A 10,327-nucleotide genomic window follows, 5' to 3' on the forward strand; every position below is an offset into this window, starting at 1 on the left:
TAGCACTTTTTTATCTCTATATCCATAAATCAAATCAAAATTTGGCAGTCTTGCAAATGGGCTTCCAGGTTGCCTGGTCCTAGGACTGAGGACAAGAAAAAGGTTCTCCCCAGGTCCACGCACAACCTCTACCCTCCAAATCCACCACACATATCCCTCCACTTACATTACCTCCACTTACATTCTTGCTTCTGAAGGATAGGTGAGCCAGTGGCCATTCAAAACACTAATATTGATATAAATTTCTCAGATCATTATCTTTGGAGATTCAACAGACAGGAAAGTTTGGAGAGGAGGTTGGAGGGAGAGGGACTGAGTAACAGACATGAGGCAGATGGCATTCTGCAGCAGACACCCTGAAGGTAGGGGTCAGGTTTGGACAGTAGAAAGGCAGCATGATAGTTTGGAGATTCGAGGGCCAAGGAATAGGTTTCATGCAAGGCAGGAGAAAGCTACAGAAAGATTAGAGAACATCAAGTTCACACTGCATTTTATCTCAGTCTTTTGATGGCTGACCCAAGCCCCTCCTCTGTATGTACATGGTAGATTGCCAACCCTATCCTAGGCCACTTTTCCCAAGTGACACTGAGCAGTGTAAGGAATAGAGATGTGAAGAAAGACCCTTACCCATGTCCTGACTTTCATAGGATCCAAGCCTCAACCTTGGCTGCATTCTCTTTTCTCATTTCAGGTTTTATTTTTTTAATAAAGAAAAATCTAAGTTCTACACTGTTAAATATGTGTTACACATATGTACATGTTTAAACAGGAGCATTCACATCACATTGACTTGTGGATGTCATGACTCTTCCTACCATCTCTCTAACATATACACATCTCTCACAAACAGAATAACCAATAAAAGATTTTGCAATCTTTGAATATTTCGTGAGTCAAAAGTGTCTCTACCTCTTGGGGCTGCCCATTTCACTACTTGGCAGCATTTTGAAAAGATAACATCTCTCCCCTCATATTGAATGTAAATATGCTTCCATGTAGCATTTCCTTTTTGATCCTCATTCTTCCCTCTGGCTCCAAACAATAAATTTAATTTTCATTCTACCACACAACGCTTCAGCTATCTGAAGAAGGCAATCAACTCCTCATAGAACTATCTGTCACTGTTCAATGCATTAAGCTATCTTTTGTTCACATGCCCAAATGAAGGAAATGATTAAATCATAAAATTTCTCATAAAACCCTGGGCAAGCCCTCTCCTGATAAATCCAACATGATAATGCTTGTTTACAACTCTTTGCCTTACCTTATGCCAACTTCCTTGATTAATTGTCACAACATGTCCTAGTCAGCTTGGGCTGCTAAAATAAAAGTGTTACAGACCGGGTGGCTTAAACAATAAGCAGATACTGAAACCAAATGGATACTGGTGAGAGTCCTCTTCTGGGTTTCAGGCTGCCATCTTCTCATTGTATCCTCATATAGCAGAAAGAGGGAGAGAGAGCTCTTTGGGGTCTCTTTCATAATGGCACTAATCCCATTCGTGAGGCCCCCACCCTCATGACCTAGTTACCTCCCAAAGGCCCCACCTCCTTTTACCATTACATTGGGAGTTAGGATTTCAACATATGAATTCAAGGGGGACAAAAACACTCAGTCGATGACACCACCACAGACTTAACACTGTACTGCCTCCTTCTTGATTTGTTTCTACAAGACAACTCCACAGTTGGATTAGAACCTCTTTTATTCTTTTTCTTTTCTTTTTTCTTTCCACACCACTGTTTCATTAGGGATTTCATTAAGGTTCAGTCTCTAAGGATGAGGGAGTTACTTAGGGTGCACAAAGCCTCCCCAGATCTCATAGTAAACCACCAGCTCAGGCTCTTTGGTGGGATCATGGACCCCTTCCAGGTGCAGATTAGTATAAGGATGCTGCTTTGGTTCCACGCACGGGTTGGTGGGTGGGGTAATTCTCCCCCACCCAAAACATGAACCACATGAAGGCCACGAAGCTGAAGAGCTGCTTACACACGAGATTCCAAGAAGCAGACATGGGGGACGTGTGCACACAGTTCCTGATGCACACGTCCAGGTCCCAGTGACTTGGTTCAACCTCAAGTCTGGGTGGTCCCAGACACACCATGGATCCCTCTCCTGCCATGAACTGTCAGGGAGCTTTGGGTAGTCACCATACCCCATGCCATCATCAGCCAGGGCTCATAATCTTCCACCCACATATTATACTTCTTGGCTGCAGCTGCCCGTTCTTCTGAGGTCTTGGGATAGGGCCCTGGGAGCATGTCCTTTATAATATGGAGGCTATCTGTGCTCCCAACGACACCACATTTCAGCCTGCCCTCTGCAGCCCTCAGTCTCCCAGGACCAACCCCCAGCCGTGCCATCTTCATCTTCTTCCCTGGAAACTCTTTATAGACAACAGTCCTAAACCAAATGTCTATTTAAGACCCTATGGTTCAGGGGCTTCCCTGGTGGTGTAGTGGTTAAGAATCCGCCTACCAATGCCGGGGACACAGGTTCCAGCCCTGGTCCAGGAAGATCCCACATGCCGCAGAGCAACTAAGCCCATGTGTCACAACTACTGAGCCTGCACTCTAGAGCCTGTGAGCCACACAACTACTAAAGCCCGCATGCCTAGAACCCGTGCTTCGCAACAAGAGAAGCCACCACAACGAGAAGCCCGCACACCACAATGAACAGTAGCCCCTACTCGCCGCAACTAGAGAAAGCCTGAGTGCAGCAACAAAGACCCAACGTAGCCAAAACTCAATTAATTAATTAATTAATTAATTAATTTAGAAAAACAAAAAAAAACCTATGGTTCTAATTTAAGCTTGTGATTTTTTTTCCCCAACAAACACATGAACATGATTAGCAGTGCTCTCTTTCTTTTAGTGAATTAGATGGTGCACTGATCACATTCTTTTTTAGACTAACGAGTCTCAACTTTGTTAGTACATTATAGTTACTTCAGGAGCTTTTAAAAATCATGATGCCCAGGCCATATTTCAGACCATTTAAGTCAGAATCTCTGGGATGGAAGTCAAGCATCAGTATTTTCAAGTACCCCCCAGATAATTCCAATGTGCATCCAAGGTTGGAAACCATCCAGAAGGGGAAAGAAATGGAGGAAGACCTCGACGAGAAAGGCCAGCCAATGTGAGAAACGTGAGGTTTTGGCTGATTGGTTTGATGGCTGATTGAATGAATGGTTGGTTGAGGGGATGGAAGGCATGGTTCGTGATGTGATTTAGGGTTTAGACCTAAGTTGGAAAAGATATCGAAATTCCCATTTTCAGAGCACAGAGCAAGAACATGGCTATAGAGACCTACATTTACCCCTCACCTGGGCCTGTTCAGAACCTTCCATGGCTGGGAGGATTTCTCTCTCTGCCTCCTTTTCCCTCCACTGCCACTGCAGGTCCTTCTGATGACCTCTCCACCTGCCAGCTTCAGGTGGCTTCCATAGTTGCTCCTGCTGCTTCGCTTGAAATGGCAGTCCATGTGAAGTGCGGCTCTCAGGGTGGCAGGCAGTAGGAAGACAGGAGGGAAATTTCTGCCAGTGCCTCCCTGGTGACATCTGGCTCACACACTACAAAGGCAGCTCATTCACCTACGACTTCAGAAAGTCCCTACATTTCAGCTGGCACTCAACTCCTCTCACAGGAAGCCTCTGCTGATCCACTTCCCAATTTATGTAACACTAATGCTTTGCTCGAAGCAGAGGTGGGTCAAGAAACGTATGCTGAATAAATAAATTTGACTGCTCTTCTTTTTTTCATAGCACTCATAACACTTACATCTGTCAACCTGGCTAGACTAAAACCTTTATGTGTAATTTCTTTCCAGTAGATCCCCAGCACCTGTCAGGTGGCTCTCAATAAACATTTGCTAAATGATGAATGAATAACTAACTAAATAAATACTTCTGGGGCTTCCCTGGTGGCACAGTGGTTGAGGGTCTGCCTGCTGATGCAGGGGACACGGGTTCGTGCCCCGGTCTGGGAGGATCCCGCGTACCGCGGAGCGGCTGGGCCCGTGAGCCGTGGCCGCTGAGTCTGTGCATCCGGAGCCTGTGCTCCACAACGGGAGAGGCGACAACAGTGAGAGGCCCACGTACCGCAAAAAAAAAAAAAAAACTTCTTTTGAATCTCACACAGCACCCACTATAAGACTAACTCTAGAAATATTTGGTTGATTGATGTTAATCCAAAGCAATGAAGTTACTGGAAAACTAAGACATTTCTGGAAACTGCAATGCCCTAAGTCTCCATTATTTCTCTGTTTCCAGCTCCCTGGTGATATTTTGCTATTTCCTCAAATGTAAAGCAGCATCAGTAATGTGCTTTAGACTGGGCAGAGCATTAATAAAGTGAGTGTGTGTGTGAATTAAAAAAATAAGAAACCACGCAGCAGAAGAAGCTGCAGAGCACTAAATGACAGTAGTCACTGAGGGATCGTTCCCTGCTGCTTCCTGTCCCACAGCGCATGTGCAGAAAATAAACAAGGGAAGAGACGTGTTTTAAGAGATAATGACTCAGGGGACTTCCCTGGAGGTCCAGTGGTTAAGACTTCACCTTCCAATGTAGGCAGTGCGGGTTCGATCCCTGTTCGGGGAGCTAAGATCTCACATGCCTTGTGGCCAAAAAACCAAAACATAAAAAAAAAAAAAGAAGAAGAAGAAATATTGTAACAAATTCAATAAAGACTTTAAAAAAAAAAGAGAGAGAGAGAGAGGGCTTCCCTGGTGGCACAGTGGTTGAAAGTCTGCCTGCCGATGCAGGGAACATGGGTTCATGCCCCGGTCCGGGAAGATCCCACATGCCGCAGAGCGGCTGGGCCTGTGAGCCATGGCCACTGAGCCTGTGTGTCCGGAGCCTGTGCTCCACAACGGGAGAGACCACAACAGTGAGAGGCCCGCGTACCGTAAAAAAAAAAAAAAAAAAAAAAAAAAAAAAAGAGAGAGAGATAATGATTCAGTAGTATGCTTGAAATACTAATGACAAGTCAAGAGAAATTGATTAAAACAAAGAAAAATAAGTGTTTTAAGATATGTATATTATTGTGCAAAACTATGATTGAACTAGACTCTCTGCTGAGAATGGTGGCATTTTGGTTCCTGACATGCATGGAAAGTCCCCAAAATGCAGGATAGCTTGCATTAAAGGTTAACATTCATGTAATCCTAAAGTTAGAAAACCCCTTAAGCAATCAGCAGGAATTCATTCCCTTCCTCTCCACAGGACGAGATTCTAGAGAGAAATAAGAGAGAACCAGATGTTCCAAAATCCAGGAAGAGTGTTCATCATTTTCTTTGGAAGTATGCTTCACTCCCTAGCCAGACTTACTTTTTTTTTTTTTAATTCTTTGTTTTTGTTTAACTGAAACCCATGTTCCAATTTAAACCTGTTTCCTCATTTGGTTCTCAGAAGCAATGGAAAATAACAAGTTAATGTCTTCTTCATGATACATCAAGCCAATCCAAATAACCCTAAACCATTCAACTTTTTCTTTGAAATCCATTGTCTGCAATATTTTCTTAAAATTCTGAATTAGAATTACATTCTGAATACTAAAATCCTAAGTAGTAAATCTCAAAATACTAAAACACATTAAGATGCTTTTATAATAACTAATGACAAGAAAAGGGAGCAATGAAAAGCACTGTTATATGTGCAATAAAAAAGATGTTTAAAATTATTTACAAAAAGTTAAAGTCCACACAAGGGATTTTGCCTATTAGATAATAAAATACTCTATCAAACTGCAAACGATTAAAGCAGTACAATCCTGGCAAACAGATCAACAGAATAAAATAGAGTCCAAAAAAGAAAAAAAATCCATTATTGCTACTACTACTAAGCCATAAAGGTGCCCAACATGATGACATTAGTAAACTCCCCTTGGGTGCCAGTGCCCCACATAAACTGTCTCCATTAAAACCTCACAACATCAGGAAAGAGGCAGGGCTAGCACTCAGCAAGCAAATCCAGACCTCTCTGCCCCCCAGCCCTGTGCTCTTAATGAAGCTTTGCCAGTGCCTTCATTTTGAATCAGTAATATTTAAAATTGGAAGAAGGGCATTGGACCAATTCACTAAACAATGTGAGAAAAAGTAAAGTTAGATTACTTTGTCACATTAAAAACAATAGGTGGATTAAAATCTGAAATGTAAAAAAAAATAATAATAAAATGTACTATGTTAAATGTAGAACAGTCTTATAATCTTAGAGTGAAGAAGGTCCTTAATAGAATGGCACCAAGGTTGGAAACCCAAAAGGATAACTGATGTATTTGACCACTGGTACAGAAGAAGACACTCTAAAGAAAGTTAAACAAATCTAGAAAAACTCTTGCAATGTATGTGAGAAACAAAGGGTTAATATCTTTAGTTATAAAATGCACTTACAAATAAATATGAAAAATATCAACATCCCAATTAAAACTGGGAGAAGGATATGAACAGACATTTCAAAAATGAAGAAAGCTAAATTGCCAACAAACATATACAAATGTACTCAATTTACTATCAAAGATATAAGACACTGAAAATACCCCTTCTAGGGAGAAAGTGTGAGCAGACAGAGGCATCCTCATACACCGTGGATAGACACAGAAACTGGTACAAAGAAACATTTCTTTATCCAGAGAATAAAGGAGGTGAGTTAAGTAATCTCTAAGAATCTCTAGATTCTTTCCAGATCTGAAATTCTAACAGTCTTTATTTCTCTGAGTTATGTCAATGCTGTATAAAGGCTTTAGCAATCAATAAAATATATTTTATACAAATAAATTATTAAGATATATTTCCCTCTCCAGCAATTTGAATCTATTTTGAGACTTAATGTGACCCATACAGAAAACCTAATTGCACCCAACACAAACATTTACCAAGGTATTGTATGCCAAGGATGTGGAAGCACTGGGAATACTAGAGGCAGCCAGGAGCTGGGTGGACAGAGGAAACCAAGAAATAAATAGAAAAGGATTCTCAGGGTGAAAAGCTTTCCCAGAGCTATGGGTATGGGAGCACATGAGACAGGCATTTAAACTAGCCTCAGGGATAAGGGGAGTTGGAAACATTCCTCATAGGCATCAGCTCCCAAAATGGATCTTAAAGGGTAAGCAAGCTTTAAACATATGAATGGGGGATGCCTCTCCAGGGAAGAGAGCAACATATGCAAAGACAAGGGGACACTGGAGAGCACGGTGAGTCTTAGGACCTCTTAGTGTTTCCTGAGGCTGCAAGACATGGACAGCTAGGAACCAGAGAGGAAAAAAACAGGTTTTAAATGTCATCATAAAAAGCCAGGATCTTATTCCTATGGTAACTGTAAACCATCAAAGTAGTACCCTAATAAGATCTGCACTTGAGAAAAAACTCACTCCAGGAGATTCCCATTTCCAGTAAGATAGCAGACTGAGATAACCAGAAAAAATTTCAGGTACAAAAACATAAGATGGGTTAAAGTTTTAAAATTAGTTTAAAAGTATAGTCAAAAGTCACAAAAGACTAAGTGAAATCGCTAGAAAACAAACACAAAGAGGGAACTGAAAATTCAAGTGGTGAGTGCCTCAGCTGCTGCAACACTCAGTTAAAAGGGTGGGAAATTTTGGCCTATTTCAGGGACTTGAGCTTAACTGACCCCAGGCGAGACGTGGGCCTGGGAGAAGCAGGGAGTTGGAGCGAAGACTCTTTGAAGAGCTTCCCCCTTCAGTGACCTCATCCTTTCTCACCTACTCAACAGCACTCCAGCAGTGCTTCACTTTCTGCTTATGTCATCAATGTTTTATCCTTACTGGGTCATTCCTATCAGCACACTAATATGCTGTTATCTTGAACATCTTAAGAATCCTTTCTTTGACCTCAGTTCTCCTGCCAGCCACTGCCCCATTTCTGTTTTTCTGTGCAACAGGAACAATTCTCTCTTAAACCCAGGCCAATCAGGCGTCATCCACACCCTTCACTAAAATTGCTCTTGTCAAAGTCACCAACAGCTTCATCTTGCTAAACCCCTGATCCTTAGTTTACACAATCTGGCAGCATCCTTGACATAGTCAATCATTCCTTTTCTCGGGTACACTTTCTTTACCTGGTTTCCAGAACACCGTATTCTCTTGGTTTTTCTTCTACTTTGCTAGCCACCTCTTTTTGGTCTCTGTTGTTCATGTTCCCTCTCTTTCACTCAGTGCTGGAGAGCCCCAGAGTTCAGTTCCCTTCCCATTTCTATCTGCACTCACAACCTTGAGCATCTCACCGAGTCTTATGGCCTTAAATACCAAGAAGCAGACACCAAGATGGGATTAGATGTGCAAGAGATTTGTATGCTGTGAAGCATAAAGGAAGCAGGAGTAGGCTGAGAGAGGCTTCAGATCATGATGACACCCCTATGAAAACAGAGGAGGAAGGAGGGCGGTTTGGGTAGGAAGAGTCTCAAACTGCAGCTCAGTTCCAAGAAAATCTGACCAGGCTGATAGGGAGTCCTTGACTTTCCCATTAGAGTTAGTCCATGCCCTACAGGAATGGGTCTGCACTAGTTCCCAGCTGTGCTCCATCACAGCTGGAACAGCCTCTGTGTGAACGTGGTGGTGGATACGGAGGAATTGTCAGTCAGGAACATTCCCCACAGCAGGAGATCTGAGTGGTCTGTTCTCATGGCAGCCACAGTCCACCCTTTAACCTACATAGGTCTACTTTTCCAGGTAGGTTTGGGGAGCAGCTCTTCCATGGTTCCCATGGCCTCCAGTCTTAAGGGAAAACTTAGAGGAGAGGAAATTATTGGAGTAGTTTCCAGGGCATAACTGGTACTCATCATCTCCTTCCTCCATTATCCAGTCAAAATTTCCCTTGCCCTCAGCTATCACCTTAGCAGGTCTTGGTGACTTCCCTGGTGGTGTGACCCAAACCTTCATTCCTGAGGCATCTTCTCAGGTTGGGGTAACTGCACGTGTCCATTCACAAGTAACAAGGAGCCAGGGAGAACCCAGAGGCTCCTCAGTGGATCATCTAGCTCCACATGTATTCCTCCTGCCCCCCTGTGTAACAGCAGCTCCACTTCCTGCCAAGATAGCAACACCTCTCCTTGCCTGCTTGGCCCTGGATACAAGAAATCCAAAGGGCTTTGACGGTGGCCATAGTCCCTGGCAAGGGGGAGCCTCTTTGGGAGACCAGGATCTCTAACCCTGCAAATCCCAGAGTTCCAGCATCAGGAAGGACAATACCTCCCAGTGGATCATTGGGAGTGATGGGGTGGGGGGGTTCACTCATGCTTCCACCCTTTGGTTCCCCAACCCATATATTATTTCAAATGGGGACACAGTGCCATACAGAGGTCTCTGATTTAACACATATGCTGCATCCTAAAGGATAATGCCCCATCCTCTCAGAGTATTCTGTCTAAGCTGATTCTTCAGCTGTGCCTTTGGAAGACAGTTTCAGAATTCTCTGAGGCCTGCTTCTTCTGGGAAATGTGGTTTGTGATACAACCAACGGATTCCATGGGCATGGGTTCACTCCCATATGTTCTTTATTATGAAATGATTCCCCTATGCTGAGTGGGATCCTATGCCTGTGGATCGGACATTCTATAAGGCCCCAAATAGGGATGCTGGCTGAGGCTTGCTCTATGGGCAGGCGAGGCAAAGCATGCCTAGAATAAGCATCTAACCCTGTGAAAACCAATCACTGATCCTTTCAGGATGAAAGGAGCCTAATGTAATTAACTTGCCACCAGGTGGCTGATTGGTCTTCTCAGGGAATACCATATCCAGGTGCTCAGCACTGGTCTCTATTGCTAACCGGTCAGATTTTCAGAGGCCACAGTAGCTAAATCGGGTCAGTAGCCCTCATCTCGATTACTGTGGCCACTCCATTCGTGTGCCCATCAGCCAGTTCTGGGGTGGCCGATTATGAAGTCTGCCTAATGCCATCTGGCTGAGCCAATTTGTCTACTTGATTGTTCAGAGTCTCTTCCATGGGGGATGCTTTCTGGTGGGCATTACATGTGACACAAAGATCATCACACTTTGTGCCTATGCCCATCAGTCCATCCATACATCTTACACCAGATTTTCCGGTACCTTTCCTGTCCAGAGAGCCAGCACATTGGCCACTGAACAGGAATCTATGTGCATCCTCACCTCAGGCCATTCTAGCACAAAGTAGATGACCAGGTGCACCTCTCACATTCCATCCTTGGGAAGATTTTCACTCTCTAATGTCTTTCAAGGTGACTCTTGATGTGGCTATAATTTTCAGCTTACACAATATTCCAAGCCAACTCATTTGTGAAACAAGCTTGGGATTATGCCTCCACCTTTAGCTGCTCACAAGGATCTCTCCATATGG

General features: G+C 43.4%; 1 pseudogene across 1 annotated transcript; it reads right to left on the reverse strand.

The window, feature by feature from the left end:
• Nucleotides 1–1,788: 1,788 nt before the first annotated feature.
• Nucleotides 1,789–9,247, reverse strand: LOC309802920 (NADH dehydrogenase [ubiquinone] 1 beta subcomplex subunit 8, mitochondrial-like; annotated as a pseudogene). The gene is made up of 3 exons: nt 9,067–9,247; nt 3,326–3,465; nt 1,789–2,308 (listed from the first exon to the last, which is right to left on the reverse strand). The product of its transcript is annotated as an NADH dehydrogenase [ubiquinone] 1 beta subcomplex subunit 8, mitochondrial-like (transcript).
• Nucleotides 9,248–10,327: the final 1,080 nt, after the last annotated feature.

This window comes from Mesoplodon mirus (assembly GCF_964341445.2).
Source record: "Mesoplodon mirus genome assembly, chromosome: 4".
Lineage (NCBI taxonomy): Eukaryota > Metazoa > Chordata > Mammalia > Artiodactyla > Ziphiidae > Mesoplodon > Mesoplodon mirus.